Consider the following 12,500-nt stretch of genomic DNA (forward strand, 5'->3'; position numbering starts at 1 on the left):
GATACTGCATTAATGAAGCATATATGACAGATGATGTGGTATTATTTTATGATTACAGTATATATTAACACATATCCACTCTGCTTATTGAAATATTCTTCATTCCTTCCATGATAGAGAATCCTGCCCCTGCTCTGAAGCCTTTCTGTTCTCTCCAGTGAAAATTAGTCATCCGCCGGGTGCAGTGGCTCATGCCTGTAATCCCAGCACTTTGGGAGGCCGAGGTGGGCGGATCACCTGAGGTCGGGAGTTTGAGACCAGCCTGGACAACTTGGAGAAACCCCATCTCTAGTAAAAATACAAAAAATTAGCCAGGTGTGGTGGCGCTTGCCTGTAGTCCCAGCACTTGGGAGACGGAGGCAAGAGAATCGCTTGAACCCCGGAGGTATAGGTTGTGGTGAGCTGAGATTACGCCATTGCACTCCAGCCTGGGCAACAAGAGTGAAACTCCGTCTCAAAAAAAAAAAAAAAAACCAGGAAGGAAAGAAAATTAGTCATCCAATTTGAAATCATATTGTACATAGGATACTATTCTTGTGGCACTTGTGGTTTTGGTGCCATGGTTTTTGGCAGTATTTATGCTAATTAGATTGAAAGTTCCACACTACTACATTAGTTAGGTCTGTATCTAATCCAGAATGGGTCCCCACTAAGAATTTTCTGGAGGGATGCTGAGGGAATGATCAGTAGGTCCAGAAGTAAAAATTCTTCCAGTGTGATTTTTTTTTAATCACAAACTGTGCTAAATTGGTTGTATCTAATAGAACCAAATATGATGGTCACAAAAACCTCATGTCTAAAGCAAAGTCTATCCCAGATATCCTGTTCTCTGAGGTGAAGGGGCCGATCACAAATGTGCATGTTGCATGTGGCTGGTGGAGGTAGGAGCCCAGCCCCACAGGGGAACAGAGTGGACAGGTGCTCTTCCCTCTGCCACGCTTGAACAGCAGTCTGTATAAGAGGGACCCACATTGTCCATCATGTCTATTGTATTTTTATTGATTCCACAAATATTTACTGAGTACCTCTAATGTGGCCAGACATTGTTCTGAGCACAGGGGATATATCAGGGAATTTTAAATCCACTCTCAGATTCTTCTCAACCATGATGAATAATGCCTGGGAGAGGGGAAGAAATAATGGAAACCTAACAATGGTGGCCCCAAGGCAGGCAGTCCTTGGACTCCCTGGACTGCGGCTGTCCTTGACCTCACTGCTGGGGCATGTAAAAAGAACGACTCAGCACCTGACAGGCCACAGTGAGTACAAAGCCTCCAGATTCCAAGGTGGACAAAACTCACCAAGCAGGTTATTAATCTTGATTCCATGATGGGTGTAATTGAGAAACAAGGCATCAATTCAGACCTCATGCTGGAAATGAATGTGAAAGACATTACCAACATCCAAAAATTCTGTGCTGTCATGAGGACAGGAAACTAAGACTGACAAAAATAAAGAAATATTTGAGTATATAGATAAGGATATCATACTCATGTTATGTCCAGATTAAGTTACTACATTTCAAATTCCAACTTTTACTGTATTTTAAACTTTCTTTGTAAGACTTTGATGATATAAACCTGTGTGCTTGAGCCATCACGAACCATAACCCTACCTGATGTCTTAGTAACATGTATAAGGTAACTCCTCTAATAATTTATGGTCAGTGCCAAAAATAATATTAGCCTTAAAAATCAATTATTGATACTACTGTGAATAAAAAGATTACGGTGGTAGTAATAATAACTAGCCATTTATAGTTTACTCCATGCTAGTAAACTATAAATGGCTAGTTATTGTGCTAATGATACACTTTTAATTATACGTTGCATTTCACAAATTATTCAGTCCTCACAACCTATAAAGTGCCATTATTATTGTTATTATTATTATTGAGATGAAGTCTGGCTCTGTCGCACAGGCTGGAGTGCAGTGGCACGATCTTGGCTAACTGCAAACTGCACCTCCCGGGTTCACACCATTCTCCTGCCTCAGCCTCCTGAGTAGCTAGGACTACAGGCGCCAGCCACCACGCCCAGTTAATTTAATGGATTTTTAGTAGAGACGGGGTTTCACCGTGTTATGCAGGATGGTCTCGATCTCCTGAGCTTGTGAACCACCCACCTCAGCCCCACAAAGTGCTCGGATTACAGGCATGAGCCACCGTGCCTGGCCTATCATGCCCATTTTATAAATGAAAAGCTGAGACACAGAAGAAGTTCAATAAAGAATTTCTGCTGGACTTTATAGAAATTGACATTAACATGAAGTTAAGTTTGACCATACCTCTCTTAGAAAAAGATATTAGGAAATGACTCCTCTTATTCTACTTCTGCCTCTCTGTCCTTCTTTCTTTTCCCCAGGTACCCCAAAGTCCCTCTTGCCTCAGGACTTTTGACTTTGCTGTTTCCTCTGCCTGGAATTGGCTTTTCCCATACATCTGTGTGACTTGTTCCTTGCTCCCTTTTCTTTGCTCCCTTCTGGTCTCTCCTCAAATAGTCCAGATTATTGACATCTTCCTTGACTCCTCCATAAAAACAGCACCCCCCTTTTTGATACTCCCTGTCTTCCTTACTCTGCTTTAATTTGGGCACTTATCCCTCTACTGACTTGATATAGATTTATTAGTTTATTTACAGATTTTTTAAATGTCCCCTTACTAGTATGGGTATATTAAGTTATATGAAAGAAGGGACTCTGCCTGCTTTGTTCACCGCTGCGTTTCCAGCCCTTGGAAAAGTACTTGGAATTCAGCAACAAATGAAATATTTAAAGAAAATAACAATACATATACCCAAACATTAGAGTTATCTTTTGAAAAGATTAATTTGTTAACATTTTAAGAGTTTTAATCAGATAAGAGAACCACATTGCTTTGTTTGAGAATGATTTTACTTTAGCTGCTTGTAACCAATATGCTAACATATGACAAGTTTCATGACTTCACCAAATATTTACCTGAAAGAGCCATAAATAACTCAAGAATTTTACATTATGAAGTCCTACTCATAGTGTGGTTCCCTTTCTTGGATTTCTGGGCTCTGCTAGTTTAGAGGCCTTCATAACTTAAGGAAGAATGCTTCTTCCAAGGAACACAATTTTATCATAGAAGTAAAAGTGAAGCCTGTGGTCATTTGCCTCTGTTACTTTCAACAGCTAAATAAAGGATAGTTACAGTGTTGGCTGGGGTGTTTGTCAAAGATCACCCTGTGCCATAGAGGCAGGAGAAGTAGTCCAGGGAGTCCTCAGGCCAACCTCCTGACATTCAGGGGCAGGTTAGTAGATAACCGCAGCCTGACCGTGCCCATGCTACCAAGGGTGTACTTACATCAGTAATAAATGTTGGGATCACGCCAAACAACCGGAACAACCCAATCAGCCAAAGTTTTAGAGTAAGGGAAAGGGAACAAATCCCCATGGCCTTGTAAGTATTCTAATAAAATGTCTCTAATGAAAAAAAAAAATTCTTAAATTATTTCCTTCCTTCTTTAAAGTAGAGGGGTGAACATTTTCTGTGATTGTTTTTTTCTTTGATCGATTCACCAAATGCTGACTAGATAAGAAAGCAAATACTGCTCCCCTTAACCTGTGTATTCTATGAACCTCACAAAATACCTATAACAAAATGAGATCTGTTTTTCTGATAAAATCAATCTCTGCCTCCTGGGTTCAAGTGATTCTCCCACCTCAGCCTCCTGAGTAGCTGGGACTACAGGTGCATGCCACCACGCCCAGCTAATTTTTTTGTATTTTTAGTAGAGACGGGGTTTCATCATGTTAGCCAGGATGGTATAGATCTCCTGAGCTTGTGATCCGCCCACCTCAGCCTCCCAAAGTGCTGGGATTACAGGTGTGAGCCACCGCGCCCGACCCATTCTCTTTTATTTTATAAGGAAATCCCAGCCCAGCTTTCCCAGGGATTTCAGTTAGTCATTGGCCTGACTAGACTGGAACCAAGACCAGGGCCCTTTCTACACTAATGTTTTAAAATCTCAATGTTTCAAAATCTCTGTAAACCTATGAAATTAAACGGGAGCACCTGCCTCAATCATTCTTAGTTTAATGAGTAAATATTTGAGCTATACTAACATGTTTAATTATGAAATTTGTTCTACAAATTTACTCCTATCATTTTGGAGGTCCGATTTATTGTTACTAAAAATTAATGGCCCTAAACGATGGATGGTTTAACATAGAACCAATGAGGAGCTTGGGTTGCTCTTGAAGTAGAAAGTTGTCTGCAGGCATCTGGAACACACACACACACACACACACGCACATGCACATGCACACATTAAGGCTTTTCTCTAAGGGAGAAGGCTGGCTGGCTTTAGGAAGGAGTAGAGCCCCTTGGAAACATTACTAATCTTTCTTTATCCACCCACTGAGCAAGTACTGCTGAACTCTCGGAGAAACAATGTTACCACTAGTGACTTAGTGACTTCAATGAGTGTTTATCTTTCCAACTACATATTTATACAGGGGTGGCTGCCTGTGGCATGCTTGCCAGAGAATTGAGAAGTGACTGCTTGTAAAAGTTGGAAAATATTTGGTTTAGAAACCTGTTTTTAAATTCACTCAAGATAACATTACATTTTATAGCATTATAAGAACTATTAGCATCTAACCATTTAGATACCTGAATTTAAATGATTTTATTGTGAAATTATGTCAACAGCTGACAACATGTGGTTTAAATTAGAAGAAGGAAAACACAAGAGAAAGTAGTACTATGAGTTAATAATTCTATAATATTGGTGTCTAGAAATGTCTATAGATGCTTTTACTTCAAAGACTTTCAAAAATATTGATTGTCACTGATGGATTGACACCCTTTACCTTATTCTTCTTGATGACATATTCAGTTTAGGATACTCATGAATGCTATTACATTTTGTCTGGGAGCTACGTGGTACTAGAATATATGAGGTCACAGACATAACCATATATCCTACTAGCCAAAAAACTGATGAAATACCTGTTACATAATATCATTGAAACCATCAGCTTAGTAGATTCAGGGTGGAGAACAGATAGAAAGGCAAACAAGGCATGAAGACAGTAAGTTGCCTTGCTTAGGAGTTAGTGTGAATTGGCTGCAAGGTGAGAAGTGCTTTAGATCTCTTCTGTGAGTTGATGAAGACAATACTGCTTGGCAATCTGACTTCTAGTAACTTCCTCCTGGGTAATGACTAAGAACCAAGAGAAGGGGAAAAAGATCTCCATTCAGGAAAAATGACTAAAAGGTAAAACAAGCCTACTAAAAAAACAGAATCCAAAGAAATAAGTAGACCAGTAGGCAAGTGGTCTTATCCAGACCTTGGAGTTGCTTAGTGAATCAAAAAATATAAGCATAGGATGTGGATCAAGGAACAGTGGATTCCAGAAGTACCCTGTGAAGATGTTTCACAGAGAGCTGGCATTTTAATGTACACAGCTTTTCTTGAACACCAACAAGTCAGTGAAATGGAGCTGCCAGATGCCAATAACAATGTTGTATTCATGAATCAGTATTTGAAGTGCTATGAAAACCGAAGGTAGTTTTTGGGAGTGGAGACAGGGCTTTGGGGAAGAGGAAAAGATAAAGGACACAAAGATCACAGCTTACGGAAAATTTCTTGAGAACAAAGTAGACTACTGATTTATCTAACAATGTGTTATAGGTTGAACTGTGTTTGCCACCTCCTCGTATGTTAAAGTCCTAACACCCAGTACCTCAGAATGTGACTATATTGGAAATAGGGGCTTCAAATGGGGGTACTTCAATTAAAATGAGGTCATTAGTGTACGCAGCCCCTCGCCAATGACTGGTGTCTTTATAAGAAGAGGTGATTAGGATGCCAACACTCACAGAGGGAAGACCATGTGAAGACACAGGGAGAGATGGCCATCTATCTACAAGTTGAGAGAGTCCTCAGAAGAAACCAACCACGGTGACACCTTGATGTCAGACTTCTATCCTCCAGAACTGTAAGAATATGAATTTCTGTTGTTTAAGCCACCCAGTCTGCAGTACTGTGTTATGGCAGTCCTATCAAAGTGACACATAAGGCAACACCATTCGAATTATAGGAATTAAATAATAACAGCACTGATAGGTTCTAGTTGGAAGCAAGACCATCCTCTTCCCTTCCCTGTAGAAATGTTAGTCCAACTGTGGCTGAAAATTGCCATTATCCAACTCGTTAAGTGGGGCATTTCTTCCTAATATTCACAAGTCACAATGAGTCAATATCACTCCTACTCTGGGGTGTGGCCCAGGATAAGGCATCACATCCATTGTAATATTGTCATTAAAATGAGAAGGCAGAATGTTTACAAGCCTACTATTCTGTAAGTAAAGAATTTTCAGTGGGAGGAGATTGATTCATTTCTGCTCAGAGTTGAAGGGATGCCCTGGTCTCTTCATTTGTATCTAAGAGAGGAAGAGTTAGTATGGCAACTTTAGGGATACTGTTGCTGCCATTGCAATTAGTATTGGTGGCTAGTTAATAATACTAATTTCATCACCATGCTTAGTTTATAATATGAGCTCAATAAGCGTTAATTTTTTTGGTTCTATAGCATTTCACAGTACACAAAGCTCTGCCACACACATTATCTCAGTCTTCAAAACAAGTCTGTGAAATATGAATTATTGTTACCATCCTTATTCAGCTACTAAGAAACCTGTATCTCAAGGAAGGTGAACTATTTACTCAAAATTACACAACAAGTTAATAGAAGAGATTGAACTCAAAGCAGGGTCACCTGTCTCCTCAAGCAGGACTCTCTCCAATATACCCACCAGCTCCAGGTAGTTAGTTCTATTCCTCCCAATAAGTTTTAAATAATCCATTTTAATCAAGGAATGACATTTTCTGTATTCATCAAATATTCTTGATAATGAAGAGCTTCAATATTTATTACACAGATTATACCTACCCTACAAATATTACATGAATGAACACTTTGCACATGCAAATGGGCAGAGAAGGTGAATCCCCCAGAACCCCTTCATAAGTTACTTCCCTTCTACTGAACTGGGGTCAGAATTTCTTAAGAATAATCGCTTAGAAGATACTTTCTCTTACATAAATACAGAGTCCCAATTTAACCAATACCCAGAAACAGATTTAACAATACTAATCTTTATATATTCTATGGTTTACTTTTTATTTTACTTTGTGTATGTTTGTGTGTGGAATAGGGAAGCAACATTGCTCCTATAGGAATATACTTTTCAGGTTTTTAATGTTAGACTTAAAAGCAAACTTTTTGAAACATAATTCATTCATTGGATGGAGACTGAAAATTAAGAATTTTCAAGGAATTGATTTATGATCCTCTCAAACCAATCCTTTTATGATTCAGAAGGCACTTCAAGAATCTTGGCTGGGCCGGGCACAGTGGCTCACACCTGTAATCTCAGCACTTTGGAGGCTGAGGCAGGCAGATCACGAGGTCAGGAGATGGAGATTATCCTGGCCAACATGGTGAAACCCCGTCTCTACTAACAATGCAAAAATTAGCTGGGTGTGGTGGTATGCACCACCAACTACTGAGAAGGCTGAGGCAGGAGAATCACTTGAACCCTGGAGGCAGAAGTTGCAGTGAGCCGGGATCGCACCACTGCACTCCAGCCTGGCAACAGAGCGAGACTCCGTCTCAAAAAAAAAAAAGAGTCTTGGCTGGGCGCAGTAGCTTATGCCTGTAATCTCAGCACTTTGGGAAGCTAAGATGGGAGGAGTGCTTGAACCCAGGATTTTGAGACCAGCCTGGGCAACATAGAGCAACCCTGTCTCCACAAAAGTAAAAAAAAAAATTAGCTGAGCATAGTGGCACATGCCTGTGGTCCCACCTACTTGAGAAGCTGAAGTAGGAGGATTGCTTGGGCTTGGGAGGTCAAGCTTGCAGTGAGCTGTGATTGTTCCACTGCACTCAAATCTGGGTGACAGAGGGAGAGTCTGTCTCAAGAAGAAGGAGAAGGAGATGAAAAGTTTGCAATGTATCTATGACACATGTGACATTATCCCAATGATATATGCCCTATAAGAGCAGCAAGGACTAGTTAATAGGCGCAGAATGAAGACAGAGTGTTGCCAACATTGCATAGGTAGTCTTGCCCTATTGGAAATCTTACCAGAACCCCTGAGAGCACCGGAATGAAGTCCAGTATATACACTGATTTGATAACTCACGCCATACCTTTTCCTTTTTAGAGAAGGAAGATGATGATATAAGCCCCGATCAAGGATGTTGGAATCTGGTGACGGACAACCAAGTGTTAGGTATGATACAACAAAGTATTAAAATAGCAGCTGAAAACTCAAAACCTTAGACAAACAGAGAGACGAGACCTCCTGCAGGAAGCATCCATTCCTACTTAGCTCCATACCACTGTGATCATGGTTAATGTGACTGTTCCTAATTTGCCCTGGACAGTTTCAGTTAACACTAATTGTTCAGGTAAAATTATTAATAGACCCTTCTCTCACTCTCAAAAGTGTGCCAATTTGCACAATACAGTAAAAGTGCACTCTAGTCATAGGAGAACTTATGCTCAATATTGCCTGGTCTCTCAATGTTTTAAGCCAGAAATTTGGATTTTTATAGAACATTTCTGAATTTTTTTTTTTTTTTTTTTTTTTTTTTTTTTTTTAGACGGAGTCTCGCTCTGTCGCCCAGGCTGGAGTGCAGTGGCTGGATCTCAGCTCACTGCAAGCTCCGCCTCCCGGGTTTACGCCATTCTCCTGCCTCAGCCTCCCGAGTAGCTGGGACTACAGGCGCCCGCCACCTCGCCCGGCTAGTTTTTTGTATTGTTTAGTAGAGACGGTGTTTCACCATGTTAGCCAGGATGGTCTCGATCTCCTGACCTCGTGATCCGCCCGTCTCAGCCTCCCAAAGTGCTGGGATTACAGGCTTGAGCCACCGCGCCCGGCCAACATTTCTGAATTTTTTAATGTGGTCAATAAATTCCAAATTTTTAAAGTTGTCCAGGCCAAAAGACAAAAAAAAAAAAAAAAAAATGAGAGGTGGAATCTGGCTTGAGAGCTGCTGGTCTGTCACCTGTAAGTTAGAAACTTTAGCTGATACTACAGTGTGCTTTGCCTTCCCTCTTTGGAGACCTTCTCTCTCATGGGCTAGTGAGAGAGGGTCTTAGGGGGAATTCCACAGGGGAAAGCCTTCTGCTTTAGGCAGTTCCACTGGTAATCAGGGCAAGGTCCAGGAGACAACAGGCCTGATGGGGCAGTTTAGGCCAGTTGTTCGAGGCCTTAGTAATGATTATAGCTAGCACTTCCCATGTGGTAAGGTCTTACATAGATTATCTTATTTACTCTTCACAATTGCCTATAAGGAAGATATTACAATCTCCATTGCTCTAATGAGGAAACTGAGACTTAAAGAGACTAATTAGTTTGAATGAGGTCACCCAGCTAGTAAGTGGCAAAACCAGGGATCTGAACTCATGTCAGATTTGACTCAAAAAACCCACATCTTTATACTGTGTCTACTGCTTCCCACTGTACACAGATCAAGTTTTTCTTTCCATTGGGGTGTTTTTCATTTGGGTGAGTCATTTTTGAGCTCTTGTCACCAAGGAAAATCATAAAGTCTTGACTCTGAGTCTGCAAAAAGATATTTTCTTGTTTTCATTCAGGTATGTAGAACACAGGCCAAGTGGTTCAGCGCAAATCTCTAGAACAAGGCGGGGTGGGGCAGGCAGTGGGGTTTAGGGCCAAACTCCCAAGTAGTCATAAGCAGTGTTCTTTTACTAGGTGTCTGTTCCTTTTGCCTAGATTCTTTGGAACTCTGCCAGTGATGGGCAGCTTGTCAAAGATTTGAGGTTTCACAGTTCCAGTCATCTCTGTGACCTGTATCCATTTTAGAAATACAATTAATGAATATAACTCATCCAACAGAGACTAGGAAAAGCATAGAATTTTTGTTCTAGTATTAATTTGACCAAAGATTGTACATGTTATAGTGGATCAAGTAATGTCCCCCTAAAATGCATGTCTACCCAGAACTTTAGGATGTGATCTCGTTTGGAAATAGGGTCTTTGCAGATGTAATTAGTTCTAATGAGGTCACAGTGGATTAGGGTGGGACTTAATCCAATGACTGTTGTCCGTACAAGAAGAGAAAACAGAGACACAAGGGGAAGATAGCTGTATAAAGAAAGAGGTAGAAATGGGAGCAATGTACCTGTAAGCCGAGGAATACCAAGGATTGCCGGCAACCATCAGAAGCTAGAAAGAGGCAAGGAAGGATTCATCTCTAGGGACTACAGAGGGAGCATGGGCCTGCCTTGCCTCCAGAACTGTGAGAGAATCCATTTCTGTTGTTTTAAGTGATGCAAGTTTGTGGTAGTTTGTTAAAGCAGCCACAGGAAACTAATACACATGATAAAGAAAAAAATTAAATACTAAAATGCCCTTTCAAGATGGAATAGAAATCTGTGTTGGAAGTCTAAATTTGAAAGCTCTCAAGTCAAAAGTTCAGAAAGCATTTTCTGACTCACTGTTTGTTGACTGAAGAATAAACTTTCCAGAGAGGAAAAGTGTTCTCCCTGCATAATGCAAAAGTCTCTATGGAGTTTCTGTAGAGGACTAGAGGCATTCCATGTGTTGATTCAAAATGGCTTAGTTCTGGTCTAATCCTGAGTAAGACTTGCTTGTGTTTAGTAAGTCCATCTACCAATATCTACCACCACTTGCCATGTCATCACAAGCCTAAAATCTGTTATGTCTGGGGCGAGCTGTGGACATTCAAGTGTGCATTATATGGTAGCCTTTTCCCATTCTCTGCCATGTTTGCCCTGTCTATCTGAGTGGTTTCTGACTCAGTTTCCCTTTTGAGACTATGGTTCTGACAACCAAACCAGCTTTCATTTCTCTAAAGACAGATCCCTTCCTTACTCTTACCCCTGGAGGGGTCCTGCCTCAAATCTGATGGACTCTCTGCATTGGAGAGGGATTTCTTACACTTTCAATTTTGGAATGCCCATAGCAACTCTGAAGAAAGCTGGTCACAAGCTCCTATATCCCAACCTCAGCTGATTCAACCAAATTTGGGTGTCTGGTCCAAGAGCAGCTCATCTGTAGGCCTGTCAGTGTTCTATGGAGTAATCTGGCAAGGAAGCTTTACTTCATGAAAGAAAGAATAATCAATAGCATCAATAGGACCTTCTGTCTTGGAGAGTTTAAATAGAATGCTTTGTTGGGGTATGGGGGCCCAGCTGTTGGTAGTAGGTAGAGAGATTGGAAAGACACACAGAGAAAGAAATCATGTGGTAGCACGTGCCATTAGTGAGCTGAGGTCATGAGACAAAAATGAAGGAAGTTGGCTGGTAGTGGCAGGAATAGTAAAACAGAGACAAGAACAGCTGCATCATCATAAAAGTGGCAGAGCATTAGGGCAGCTGATGCTGGTGTCTGAGGGCCACAGGATAACTCAAACTGCATTGCGTTCTAAAGCAGCTTCTATCTTGTAAATGATGTTCTGGTCTCTGTGAGGCATAGCTGTGCAGCTGTTGAGTGCTTCCTGACTTCCTTACATCCTCCTGCAATGCCAGCTCCCTAGCTCTGCACCCCCATTAACTAAGGTAAATGCATCTCTGTTCTTGAAAAATTGAAAAACCAGGCCATGAAACCACCATCTGCCACTACCAAATTCCATCCGATTGGACTTCCTAGAAACAATCCAGAGATTCTGAATGTACACTCTCTTCTTAGACATTAAAACTTGGAAAGTCCCTTACTATTGCTTGGCCAGACCTTCTTACCTCAGCTCTGTTGCTTCCCCTTTTCCAGTTTGCCTGCTGCAGAAGCTCAGACATGCTTTATAAATCAAGGCACACAGGTTATTATAACACTGATCTCATTTAATGTAATTTTGTCTCCATAATTAAACATAATGAAGTAATAAGCAGTTATTTGTGTTTACTATAACAAGTTTGGGTCTCATTTGGCTTTACTATGTTATGCGTGCAGGTCAAGTATAGCTACATCTCAAAAAATTAAGAAGATTTTGTAGTTTAGACGTAAGGTTAAGATTTGGGGTCTTGACATGATCCTATGCCTAGAAAACCCCATAGTCTTGACCTGAAAGCTCCTTAAACTGATAAACAATTTCAGCAGTCTCAGGATACAAAATCAACATACAAAAATTACTAGCATTTCTATTTGCCAACAACAGTCAAGCTGAGAACCAAATCAGGAATGCAATTCCATTCACAATTGCCACAAAAATAATAAAATACCTAAGAATACAGCTAACAAGGGCGGTGAAAGATCTCTATAAGGACAGCTACACAACATTGCTCAAAGCAATCAGAGACAACACAAACAAATGGAAAAACATCCCATGCTCATGGATAAGAAGAATCAAAATAATTTAATAGGGCATATTGCCTAAAGCAATTTATAGATTCAATTCTATTCTTACCAAACTACCAATGATGTTCTTCACAGAACTAGAAAAAAACTATTTTAAACTTCATATGGAACCATAAAAAG

The 12,500-nt window shown here is 40.6% G+C and overlaps 1 pseudogene; it reads left to right on the forward strand.

The window, feature by feature from the left end:
• The first annotated feature begins 1,153 nt into the window (after positions 1-1,153).
• LOC104679548 overlaps positions 1,154-12,500 on the forward strand; it is a 53,537-nt pseudogene continuing 42,190 nt past the window's right edge.

Source organism: Rhinopithecus roxellana, chromosome 8 (genome assembly GCF_007565055.1).
Source record: "Rhinopithecus roxellana isolate Shanxi Qingling chromosome 8, ASM756505v1, whole genome shotgun sequence".
Lineage (NCBI taxonomy): Eukaryota > Metazoa > Chordata > Mammalia > Primates > Cercopithecidae > Rhinopithecus > Rhinopithecus roxellana.